General features: G+C 50.0%; 1 protein-coding gene across 1 annotated transcript in view; it reads right to left on the bottom strand.

Annotated features, from left to right (window-relative positions):
- Positions 1-1,777: 1,777 nt before the first annotated feature.
- Cdk12 (cyclin-dependent kinase 12) overlaps positions 1,778-12,953 on the bottom strand; it is a 96,503-nt gene continuing 85,327 nt past the window's right edge. The window contains exons 18-19 of the mRNA XM_063268383.1: positions 3,177-12,953; positions 1,778-1,967 (exon numbers count right to left, since the gene is read on the bottom strand). The exon at positions 3,177-12,953 is cut by the window's right edge and continues 3,133 nt beyond it. The gene's annotated coding sequence lies outside the window, so the exon portion shown is untranslated. The remainder of the gene's footprint in view (positions 1,968-3,176) is intronic.

Genomic DNA, 12,953 nt, shown 5'->3' with positions numbered 1-12,953 from the left:
GGCTGGGGGAGGGTTCCTTTAAATCAAGGGAGATAATCGGCACCCCCCAATCCTTTGCCCCAAAAGAGCAACCACTTTCAACCTTCAAGTGACCTCTCTGGCCCTGCTTTCCCCATGCACTGTGAGGCATAGAAATGCAGACTTAAAGGCATAGGGGTGGGGGTGACCTCAGAGCCACCTTGGGTGCACCAGGGAGAGGTGGGGAGCCAGGCAACAGGAACCTGCACCTGGGGCTGGGGCAAGGGCCGTGGCAGGGTGCTCACCTGCGACTGGCCTGGCAGATGGGTGAGGAGGAGAGGGCAGACAACAATAGATTTGCCCCTGAGGATCCTGATGAGCTCGAACTGAAAACCCCAACCCCAGACCTGCTTTTCCAAGGGGAGGGCTTTCTGGCAGCAAGGAGAAGCCACTGGAGGCCGCCAGTCCTGGGCTAGGATCCCGGCTGCACTCCTCACAAGCTGTGTGACCTTGGGCAGATTACATAAGGCTCCAGTCTCGGTTTCCTTCTCTGTCAGGGCAGGATGGAGATGGTAACACCTCAGCATAGGCCTGGGTGGGACGGGATGGCACAACCCAGTTAAAACTAGGACAGAGCCCATCAACTGGCACATAGTAGGTACCCAGGAAAGGTGTAGACCAGATCTTCAGCCCCTCCCCCTGCTTCTGCTTCCTGTTCCTCCTTATTCCAGTCTGTCTGATCACCTAGCTCCTCCCTCTTTCTCTGCTACAGCCAAGGCAGATCAAGGTCAGGAGCTACAAGGCCCCAGCAGGCCAGGAGGGCTAAGCGACACCAGGAGGAGGCTGGGCCCAGGTGCTCTTCTTTCTCAGAACTGTTCCCTCAGGGGATTTCTCCTACTGAGGAGCTCCCTCAGCATCTCCCACCATGCTGAGGGGGTAAAGTGGGGTCACAGGGAAAGGAAGGTGAGGCCAGCAGGAAGGAGCTCTCCATTTGGACCAAAGCTTCTTGCTTTCACTTAGAAACTTCTGCCTTCTGCCTGTGGCTTCCTGGTTTCTGTTCCCAGTCTAAGAAGGGTGGATAAGATCCCTATGGTGCTTCAACAGACCTGCAAGGGCCCAGATTCCATCCCAGCAGTGCACGGGGGGGGGGGGGGGGTGTGAGGGAGAGGAGAGGGGGCAAGAAGTCCCATGGTTTCTTCCTTAGCTTAGGACACCAGGGATGAGTGTCTGGGGTACTCCCCATAAAGCTGGGTTGGTGATGGAGAATGGCAGGCAGTTGGCCTTTGCACTAAACAACAGGGGTGCTTGATGCCCCTTTGCAAAGATTCAGTTAACCTCTGGACCTCTTCAGTGTAAACACCACTCTCCAAAAGCATGAACACATGTGCAGATGAAGGGCCAGGCTGGTTTGAGTAACTGGTTGTGCCTCTCTGGACAGCTGTCCCGGGGGCAGAGAAGAATGTCTTAGAAGCCCCCGCTCTTCAAGGGCCTTTGAAGGAGCCACAACACAGGAACTCATAACGATGGCACATCTTCTCTGACACCCTCATTTTGAAAAGTTGGCAGCCAAGACTCAGCAAGGGGCTAAAACCGGCCAGGGCCACCCGGGGAGGCAGGAAGAACAATGTGGGCCTCCCAACCCTCGGTTTAGGGCTCTGCTTCTCCACCTGGATCAGGAATCTACAGGGACATTTTTCTGGATGACACTCAAGTTTCAGGAGCTCAGAGCATGTAAGAGGACTGGATTTGGGGAGGCAGTGTGAGAGCTGAGAGGCTCCCCTGAGGAGAGAGGAGAGCAGAGGGCATGGGGAACTGACACAAACATTCTAAGGCAGGAATTTTATTGTTAAATGTCTCTTCTGTGGGGAGTTCACTGTTTCCCAGGAGACGCCTGATGAAGCCCCTTCCTGCCAGCCTCCCTGGTAGCCACTAGGCGGCCATGGCTTCCTCTTCTGCCTGGAGACTCCACATGGAGGGGTTCACAGCATTTGTATTAATAGTGCCGAGGGCTGGAAGCACCGAGGATGGAGCAGAAGAGCAAGGATATGGGCAGGCAGCCAGGTCAGTTGGGGAAGACTGAGGCAGCTGCCTATGGGGCCATATTGGCCAAGGTTCTAGCACAGGTTGGCAGGCCTCACTAGACACACATACTGAATTACCTGACTACTAGTTATGTGTGAGAGTACCATTTTACATGACTGCCCATCAAATGGCGATGTTTTTATTGTGGTTTTTCACTTGAACATAAATATTATTTTTATAAAAATTTAGAACAATTGTTTGCTATGAAAACAGGTAATCCCAATAAAAACAGAAAGAACAAAGTACAGACTCAGACTTTATGATCTGGGGTTGGGGATTTAGCTCAGTGGTAGAGCGCTTGCCTAGGAAGCGCAAGGCCCTGGGTTTGGTCCCCAGCTCCAAAAAAAAAAAAAAAAGAACCAGACTTTATGATCTTCCCTTCCTCTAGTGAGGCTATGTCAAAGTTGTGTTCAGGAGGGAGGAGAAGCATGTTGTAGACTGTCCTAGAATCTGGGAGGTCCTGCTACTGCAGACGCCCTTGTACTCAGACTCAGAGTGGCTTTTCCTGCCTCAAGCCCCACAGGTGCCCATTTTCAAACTGCCACCTACTGGCCCTGTGCAGGTCACCCAGTAAATGCGGATTGGAACCGGATTCACAGGAGAGACTGACCTACACTACACAAAGGCTTCAAAACTGCAATGGTGACCTCAACTGCACCCACCAACAAAATCTGTCACAGTTCTAGAAGAAATGGTCTCAAGTGCTCCACAAATCCCCCTTTCCCGGGATGTGGTCATGAGTTACTTGGAGGGTCCCGTATAGATTTATCAGATCCTTAGATGGGACACTAGTGGGGGCTGGTAGCCAGGCTCTGGGGATAGGAGTGGTGAGAGAGCCTGAGTGAACTTAGATATTAAACATGAATGCCATGGCAGCTTTTCTTTCTACTCTGAAAGGAAGCAATGTTGGCTAGAAGGTCCAGGTCATCTCAGTAAAGGAATTAAATCTGTGGAGGAGACTCACCTCCCTCAAGTGATCCACCCTTAATAGCCCCCCAGCATCCTCTTGTTTCTGGTGGACTTGCTTAGGGCCCTGCCACCAACATGTTGTAAATTACATAACCATTGATGTGCTGGAAGGACCTAATGAATCTTACTGTACAGACAAACCGTGGCCAGGAAAGGAAGTTACTCACCCGGATCACAGGCCAAGTGGCAGAGTGAAGACACTCCACCTTCAGGCCTGGTACCCAGGTCTTTTCTTTCCACCAAGGTTTCAGCCCTTGATTGCGGGCGGGGTGTGGGTACTCGATTTCGAGGACTGGTCCTCTTGCTTAAAGGTCCTCCAGTTTCTGGGCTGACTGTACCCAGGATTCTTCACCTGAGAACTATACTTGGATGCCCAGGAGACCTCGCTTCTCAGAGATGTCACCTTTTCCATTCTGCTGGGTCTTGCTCGTCTTAGTTCACAGTTCAGCTCCATTCTCCTTCCCCACCCAGACACCTTTCTGATTTGGGGGGTGCTCCCACTCCGTCCCATCCGACTGGCCACCACGGGGCGCTGAGGGCCGGTAGCCGGGCGGCATGGGGAGCGGCTGGGTCGAGGGAGGGACGGGAATGGGCCCCGCAGATGCCGCTTCCCTCCCCCTTCCTTGGCCGGGGCCCCCACGGTGTCGGGGAGCAGGAGGAATCAATCAGGATAATGAAGCCACAGCCTGCCACGCACCGCGGGGGCACTGAGGAGCGGGGGCCAGTGCCAAGTCCGCCAGACGGTTCGGAGGAGCCGAGCCCGACGCAGCCCGGCGGCGGCTGCGGCTACGGCAGCGGCGACGGAAACCCAGCGCCCGCGCGTGAAGGCCGGACGCCGCTCCGCGCAGGCCCCTGGCAACCGCGCCTTGGCAACCCAGGACGCCCGGGAGAATCTTAAAGCGGCAGCACCACTTTCCCCGGCCGCAACGGTGGGAGCCTGGACTCTGCCGAAAGGGTCCTACCGAGGAGGACTAGTGGTAGATGTCAGAACCTGGGATTCTGACTCATACACTCAATCGTGTATTTATCAAATATATGGAGCCTGCATGCCCAAGCACAGTCTTAGACACTGGAGAGGGAACGGGAGGTGATTAAAAAATGAACATGATCCTGCCTAGAGTTCACAGTCTAGTGCACAAGGCAGACCAGACTGGGTTAGGCGAGAAGGAGCCTGAGTTATCCAGGAGGAAATGGGTTTTGGCTGGAGGCCGAAGAGGTGTGACAAAATATTCCTGCAGTACCTGTAGTAATTAGATTTCTTTCTCCATGGGCTGCGTTATCATCTCTGTCATAGTCCTATGAGATAGCATTGCCCTATCCACCGTCACCATTACCCATTATATTCTAAAGATGAACATTTTAAGCCAGGTGTAGTGATGCATGCTACATCAGTGCTCTGGGGACAGAGGCAGGCGGATTTCTGTGAGTTCAAGGCCAGGCTGGTCTACATAGTGAATTTCAGAACAGCTCTGGTGATGTAGAAAGACCTTGCACTCCCCCTGCTCCTCACCCCGACCCCCACACGCAAAGAATTTAGAGGCCCAGAAAGGTAGAGAGACTTAGCTAGAAGCCTTGCCTTTTGGGAGAATTCAATCGGGGACTGAGCTGGCTCTGACCAGCTTTCAGTATCATGCTGGTCTGGAAGGTTGTGAGTAAGGACAGCTATTTGAAATTGTCTGACAAGTGAGAAAGGAGGCTGAAGAAAGAGGAAGCAACTCGCCTTTCTGCTGCCTACCAATCTGTCTGTCTTTGTGAGCTGGACTGGCTGTGGGCACAGGGCTGGATGAGGTGACCTCCAGATGTCCCTCTGGTTCTGTGATTTGATAACTCTTGCCTGAAGTCTAGGCACTGTGCCTCCATTCTGGGCAGGAGTTGTCGGCAGGGAGCTGCAGACTGGGGGCTTCCAGACTTCTGAAAAGAGGGTCAGGGTTGGTGGAGGTGTGTGAGGAGTCGTGAGGCAGAAGTAAGCCAGGTTTACACTATGGGAAGGCCTCACCTTTCTCTCCCCTGCCCGCCCATCTTACTCTTCCTGCTTGTTCATTCAGCTGAGAGTCTGTGCCAGGGCCTGGGAGCCAGGGGTACAAGTAGAGGCTGCTGGTGACACAGACAGCATTGTCAAGCTCACTGGGTGGGCTTCTGGCTCCGTCATCTAACAGCCATGTGACCTTTGGCGGGGAACTGGGTCTCCTTGAGCCTCAGTCACCTCCTTTCTAGTTTAAATGTTGCCTCACCTGAAAGAAGGTCTTCATAGATAAGATAGGGGCTATTCTGGGTCACATGGTGGGCTTCAAATGTCATCCCATGGATTTTTTAAAATTTTAATTCATTTTTTCTTTTATTTACATTTCAAATGTTATCCCCATTCCTGTTTTCCTCTTCCCCCTGCTTCTATGAGGGTGCTCCCCCATCTACCCACCCACTCCCTCCCACTCCCTGCCCTGGCATTCCCCTACACTGGGGCATGGAGCCTTCACAGGACCAAGGGACTCTCCTCCCATTGATGCCTGCCTGACAAGGCCATCCTCTGCTACACGTGCAGCTGGAGCCATGGGTTGCTCCATGTGGACTCTTTGGTTGGTGGTTTAGTCACTAGGAGCTTTGGGGAGTCTGGTTGATTGATATTTTGTTTTTTTTTTTAGATTTATTTATTTTATTTATATGAGTACACTGTAGCCATCAGACACACCAGAAGAAGATATTGGATCTCAGATGGTCGTGAGCCACCATGTGGTTGCTGGGATTTGAACTCAGGACCTCTGGAAAAGCAGTCAGTGCTCTTAACCACTGAGCCATCTCTCCAGCCCGTTTTTTTTTTTTTTTAAAGATTTACTTAGTTTATATCTATGATTACACTAAAAGAGGGCATCGGATCCCATTGCAGATGGCTGTGAGCAGATGTGGTTGCTGGGAATTGAACTCAGGACCACTGGAAAAGGAGCCAGTGCTCTTAACAGCTGAGCCATTTCTCCAGCCCCACCCCATGTATCTTTAGTCAGATAAAGGCATGCCTATAATTATAGCTACTAGGGAGGCTGGGCCTAGATTTTCTTAAATTTGTGGCCTGCTTGGGCAACTCAGAGGGGCCTTCTCTCAAACTAAAACGTATTTAAAGACTAGGGTTGTAGTTCAGTGTATAATTCTAGCAAGAGATCCTGAGACCCTGGGTTCAATCCCCATTATGTGTATGCATCTGTATGTGGGTGCTTAAGGAATACAAAAGTAATTGACCCTTGGAGCTGGAGTTACAGCGGCTCACAACTGTAGGTGCTGGGAACCAAACTCAGCTCCTCTGCAAAAGCTGAGCCATCTCCTCAGCCCTAAGATTCAGTCTTGAATCAAGACTAGCAAAGGATAGCAGCGTACACACTGCACGGAGGCTCTAAGAAGCAGTGTCTTGCTGTGACTGGGGAGCAGAGAGGTTAGAGAAGCTTTGGAGCTGGAGTCCAGCTGAAACAGGAAGAACATTCAAGGGAGAGGAAACTGTGGATAAAGGCATGGGTGGGACACAAATCTGTCTTCAGAAACTTGTCCACTTTGGAATGGCAGGAGTGTGGAGATGGCATGATAGAATTGAGGGAGTGGTCTTGCCTTCCCAATCATGAAATCATCCCTCCTCCTTGCATTGTACTATGCCCTAAATCAGGGAACCCCAGATTGTCAGCACTAGGAAGAAGCCTTAGACACCATTCAGTATTATCATCTTGCCATTTCACACATAAGGAAACTGAGGCCCACAGAAAGGTAATTGAGGCCATACAGAACACCGTCATACTGTATCTGAGTAGTCTCATGTCTTGGGGTTTTCAGATACTGCCTGGAGGTTTCTTTACAATCTGCTTCCAAAAAGTATAGGCCCAGTAGCCTTAAAACAAAGAGGATGCTATTTGCATACTGTTTGCATGTTGCTAATTAGATGAGAGAGGCAGATTCACTCAGCTCCTCCCATTCACATCCTAGCTCACTTACATCTTTGTTCTCAAACATTTGACCTTAATAATGCAAGCCCAGACCTCACTTCTTAAGTTCCCCAGATTGTCTCCTACATTAAGGGTTTGGTCTTGCCTGGTAGTCTTTAGCATATCTTGATGAAGGATACTGTAATAACTTCCAATAGAATGGAAAATGAGAGACTTTCCAGTTCAAAGTTTTCTCTGGGAGTGGGGAACAGTAAATTCTTTCTCCCTATAATCCAGGAGCCATCTAAGTAGGACCATGAGAGTGGAGGAGATTGATCCTCAGGGATCTGGTGGGCAAGTGCCAGCTGCATGCCCCAGGCCTGCCCCAAGCACCTTGGCTGGCAGCCACACTAGTTCTCGGAGGAGCCAGAATCTTCTTCAAGGGAGAAAGACTCTTGGAGAAGGTTGGTAGCATCTCTTAGCTTGGCAGCATAAGGTCAGGTGGAGGCCACAAAGTGACTTGTAACAGAACCTCTTCTGGGTAGAGCAGATCCAGATTCCTGAGGTACTTATCAACCTAGAAAACTATGAAGCCTTTAAGCATGGTGTCTTGAGGCCATACACTCAATGCCTCTTGATAATAAAGGCTACCTATAGGTTCACAGGGATAGAGGCTCTGTTGATGTCATCTCCATAGGCACTTTTCAAAAGATGGACCCAGCACCCCTCCCAGATGATATGCTTGAACCTGTCACTTTGTGGTCACCAGAGAATGCTCCATTCTGTGGCTACTACAGTATACAGGATTAACTCAGAGGCTTCCTGTTCCCCTCCTTGCAGAGAAGTTGCAGGTGTCCGTCACCATAGCTGACTCAAGGCAGCTGCTAGAAGCTGAGAAAGGGGTGTATGGAAGACCCTGAGACACAGTTCAGACCAGCAACTGCCAAAAGCTGGCTTGCTCTGCATTAGGATGGCGGTGGTCTGGGTGTGTGAAGAGAGACTGCTGCTCTGAGTATGAATGGTTTCCTTCCATGCAGGGGTGATGGTGAACAGTGTGGGTTCATGCTGTGTTGGCCCCAGCGAGCATCCTAACTACCCTGCATGTGCAGCTATGTGCACACCTCTTAGTGTGCACTGGTGCACGTTGCTCATCTTGGTGGAATCTGCTCCTTCTGTTGATCTCTTCCCTGGAGAGCACGCCTTCTCTTTGTGAGAGATGACCTCACTTTCACTACCCCTAAGCCTGGTTCTTTAAGGGCAGAATCCGTGCCTCCGTTTGCCCATAGGACTAAGCAAAGAAGTCCTTCTTGGTTCTAAGTGGGGGTACCCAGCTCCTTGACCCTAACTTATATTAATTCATCTGTCCTGGTAGCTCCCTCTTCCCTGAGTATGTCTCATGTCACTACCTCCTCCAATGTCTATATCAAAGGAAGGAGGAACTTGTGGGTATGGGAGGAGAAGGGTAGGTCAGATACTGTTAGATTTTGCCTGGGTCCCCTCAGAGCACTGCTGCTCATTTAAAATTCCGATTTAAAGCGGAGCGGCTCTTTAAATTTCCACATTAGCATGCCGCCCTGGTGCCAGGCCAAGGTGTTGGGATGGATTTGGCAGGAACGCCTCCAACAGCGGCAAGCAGCAGCATTTGCCAGCAATAAAACAACGCATGAATAAAAGAAGGCCGCTTGGCAACAGCAGCAGCCCAGGTAGTTGGGTAAGCCCAGGAGAGGCTTTCATGTGCAGGGGCTCAGAGGCATGCAGGCCTGTAAGGGCATGTGTGTAGGCCTCTGTGTCTGACTGGGTCCTCACCCACAATCTATGCCTGTAGTGGAATCCGGTGTGAGAATCCAGGCAAGATTGGGGTTTCTCTCATGTGCCTGCCTCACCTCCTCTCAGCAGGGTCATCTTTTTTGGAGGGGGACAGATGCTGCCTTTGATGAGGACACAAGGACTTGGCCTGCAGCCTGAGTTGTCCTGTTTTATTAAGAGACCCAGAGAACAAGTAGGGTCAGAGAGAGCAGCACTGCCCAGAATGGTTTCCAGATCCAGGACCCCAGATATCTGGGTACTAAGGGGTACCATCAGGAGCCCGGCTGAAAAGCTGCTGTGAGGGCTGGGTACTGGAACTGTGATGGCTCAGTTGGACTGCAAGATTGGTAACTGTGTATGTACAAGGTTAGGAATATGGAATGGCTAGTGAGAGCAAGGAACTACTAGGCTTGAACTCCCCACAGACAGGGGGATGGTATTTGAGGTCAGACAGAGGGCAAAGGAGCCAGATAAAACTCTGGGCTGGTGGCAGTATACCACCTATAGGTCTACTTGCTTCCCAAGGTCTGGCTGGACGTGGTGCTCCTGGATGCTGTGTCCATGTGCTCCAGTCACCTGGCTGAGGCTCTGAACTCAGCCCCCAGGCATTTCAAGGAACAGCAGCTCCTTTCTCTGCTACGTTGTCTTCCATCCTTTCCAAAGCCCAGAAAAAGAGGACAGAAGCAAACAGAGGGGTGACACCAGATGGTCTCTGTAGCTTGGCCAAGGCAGTAAAGAGGAGTTTTCTTAGTGCACCCTGTCCTGATGGACTCCCCTCCCTTAAGATCACATGACTGACTTCAGGCCTCCAAATGGGGATGGGTGGGATTATCTGGTCTTTGGGCTTTCCTGGCCATCTAAGAACTCAAGGAATAGGCAGGGGTGGCTATGCTCTGGCAGAGTGTGACTAGGACTAGTGTTAGTTTTGTCATGATGGCAAATGAGGTGGTTTGACTCCCCACATACCCTCCGTCTTGGTTCACACACCTCAGCTCTGGGGTAAAGAAGCAGTTAATAAGTTTAGGCCAGAGATATATCTCTTCTATCATTCATTCAACAAATACTTTCCAAATAACTGTTTTATGCTGGGCACTGTACTAGGTACTGAGAACACATAGGTGAACACAAACTGTTCTTTTGGAACTTGTCATCCAAGCGAACAAAGACTGTCACTCAAATGGCTAAACAAAGGACTAAAGAGACCACTCAGTGGTGGAGCATGAATACTGCCTTTGCAGAGGACTTGAATTCAAGTTCCCAGCACACACATCAAGGGGCTCACAGCTGATCAGTCAACTCCAGTTCCAGGGATCTGATGCCCTCTTCTGACTTCTGTGGGTACCTGCCCTCATGTATACAAACCCACACACATACATATAATTTTGAAAAATTCAAATGGCTGCACAAACAAAAATGAATTATGCGAAGACCTCAGAAAACAGGACATAGAGCACCATGAAAAAGCATAACAGGAGGAGGGCTGACCTGATGGAATGTGGAGAAGTCAGCATACAGAAGAGAGAAGACCACCAGCCTGGGAGTAGAAGACTGGTGGCAATACCACAAAAGCAAAGGCTAGGTGACTCCCTGTGTTATGTGATGCTGAGGGCCCGAGACAAACACTGACTCCTCCCTTCCTGGTTGAGTGCAGGTATGGAAATGCTCTGGCACTGTGCCTGGCTCACAGTTGGTGCTCTGCAATGCTAGTTCTGTTTCCCTTTCCCAAGCTGAGTTTCCCTCCAGGGACCCAGAACAAAGATGCTGCACAGGCTTAGCCTCTTCCATCAACTCGGGTCCTAGACCCTAGCCACCCAGTTCTCAGTGAAAGACCACACAGGTCCCACATCGATTCTATCACACAGGGACTGAGACTGACTTCCTTTGCACTGTACTTCCATGAAGGGTCTAGGTCTCAAGAGGAAAATGCTATCCTAGCTCTCCTTCTGAGCCTGAGGAGAGAGATGGAATCCTCAGCAGCAACCAGGTCTGCCCAGGGTGAATCTGAGTGTCTTAGGTGGGGAGGGGGGAGTAGTGGGGAGACGGAGGGGGCTGCTTACTAAGGCGGCGTAGAGCCCAGAGCCTTTTCTATTGCAGACACCCCATCTGTCTCCCACAGAAGGTTCGGGTTGGAAGAGGTTTAGTGAAGGGGGGTTTGGTGGGTACAATTGCATGTCTGTGAGCTAGCATGATGGCTAGCAAGGAAGGTACTGGCCAGGGAAAGTAGAATTGTCTGTGTGTATCAGAGAGGGGGGGAGGGAGAGAGGGAGGGAGGGGGCGGGGGGGGGCGGACAGAGAGACAGTGGAAGAGGACACACCATTATGAATGCTGTATTAGCCATTTAGGCTATAAACTTTGGTCCAAAAGTCTAAGGTTGGGACTGGAAGGTAAGAAAGATAAAAAGGACACCACATAAACCAGGCATGATAGTGCACGCCTTTAATACCAGCACTCAGGAGGCAGATCACAGGAAGGTCTCTGTGAGTTCCAGGCCAGCCTGGTCTACAAAGAGAGTTCCAGGATAGGGCTGTTACACAGAGAAACCCTGTCTCAAAAAGACAAAACAAAACAAAAAATACAAAACAACAACAACAAAAGGACACCACATGATTCCATCCCAAGGGGCCTGTTTCATTTGAATTGCCACTGACCAGAGGCCTTAATGTCAACAATGTAATGGAAGCTGGCAGTTTGGAGGGCTGTGGGAAGGGCTGTGGGAAGCCCAGTGGGACCAGTTCAATATACCATCCTCTTCCCAGAAACTAGGATACTTCCTACCTTAATATTTAGGGGCTGGAGAAATGGCTCAGTGGTTAAAAGCACTGGCTGTTCTTTTACATGTCCTGAGTTCAATCCCCAGCAACCACATGGTGGCTCATAACCAGCTGTAATGGGATCCAATGCCCTCTTCTGGTATGCATGAAAACACACACACATACATAAGATAAATCTTTGAAAAATATTTAAATTGAATTTGTCCAATTTCAGGGTGTTTTCTTTCATGTATCACTTTAATTGGTCTGTTAAGGTCTAACAAGGTAAATGTTGCTGCTGTACAGATCTAGCTATAACAAGTTTAGAAGATTAAGTAGAATAGCCCAGAACATAGGCGAGTAAGAATAGGTGAAATCAAGCCTTAGCCTTGACTCTTTTTGGAGACAGGGTTTTATTATGAACTCTGGCCTGCTGTTTACTATATAACCCATGTACGTAGTCCTTGCATTCCTGGCAGTCCACCTGCCTCTGCCTCTTGAGTCCTGGGATTAGAGGTGCTTACCACCATGTCCAGGACTGACTTCTAATATAAGCCACTTTGAGTCTCATTTTCAATGAGATTGTATAGTTTCCACTGTCAATTCGGTTGAGGGTTTTCTGGTAAAGTGCTCAGAATTGTTTCCTAGTGGCCAGAAAGCTTTGGGAGATACCCAGGACCCTAGAAGGACTTCCTTTATCACAGCACCAGACACTAGGATGAGCCCCTCAGACATAGAAATATTACAGGGTGTGGTCACACATGCCTTTAATCCTAGCACTCAGGCAGTGGCAGGCAGATCTCTCAGTAGTCTAAGACTACATTGGTTTACACAGCAAGTCTCAGGACAGCTAGGGCTACACAGAGAAACTCTGTCTCAAAAACAAAAAGGAACAAAATAAACGTAAGAGGGACTTGGACTGGAAATGGTCAAGAAGCACCCCAGGGTGGGTGGGAAGTGAAAAAGGACTAGCCTGGAATGTTAGCTATTGGGTCCACTCCTGATCCTAGCATTGACCCTAGAAATGGATGGCTCCTTGCCACAGTTCATGATGTCATTCTCTCCCTCTCTCCAACCATACTTAGGAGAAGACCGTCCACAGCTTCCCTTTCCTATTCTTCCTTCTTCTTCTTCCTCAGGTGTAACGGTCTGCAGGATGCTGCCTAATCTTTCTAAGAGCCCTCTAAAACAGGTGCCAAGGGAACTCAAGACACTGTTTCAGTTATTAAATATAAATAGACAAGGGAGAGGAACTGAATATAGAGACAGATATTATATCTCTCAGTCCCTGTGAGTTATTAGGAAGAAGGCAGTAGTGGTTGCTAAGCAACAGGTCTCCACAGAGGACAAGGCACCAGAGGAAAAAAGGCTTCTTTGGATGTTGGCTTAGGAAGGTAGGGTAAGTAAGGGTCAAAGGACTCTGAGCTGGTGGGTCAGCTGAGGGCAAGTGTGTCATCTAAGATGAGCTCTTCTCCAGGCCTTGGCAAGCTC

This window comes from Rattus norvegicus, chromosome 10 (assembly GCF_036323735.1).
Source record: "Rattus norvegicus strain BN/NHsdMcwi chromosome 10, GRCr8, whole genome shotgun sequence".
NCBI lineage: Eukaryota > Metazoa > Chordata > Mammalia > Rodentia > Muridae > Rattus > Rattus norvegicus.
The sequence above is the reverse complement of the archived record's forward strand: the minus strand, read 5'-3'. Positions and strand labels throughout refer to the sequence as shown.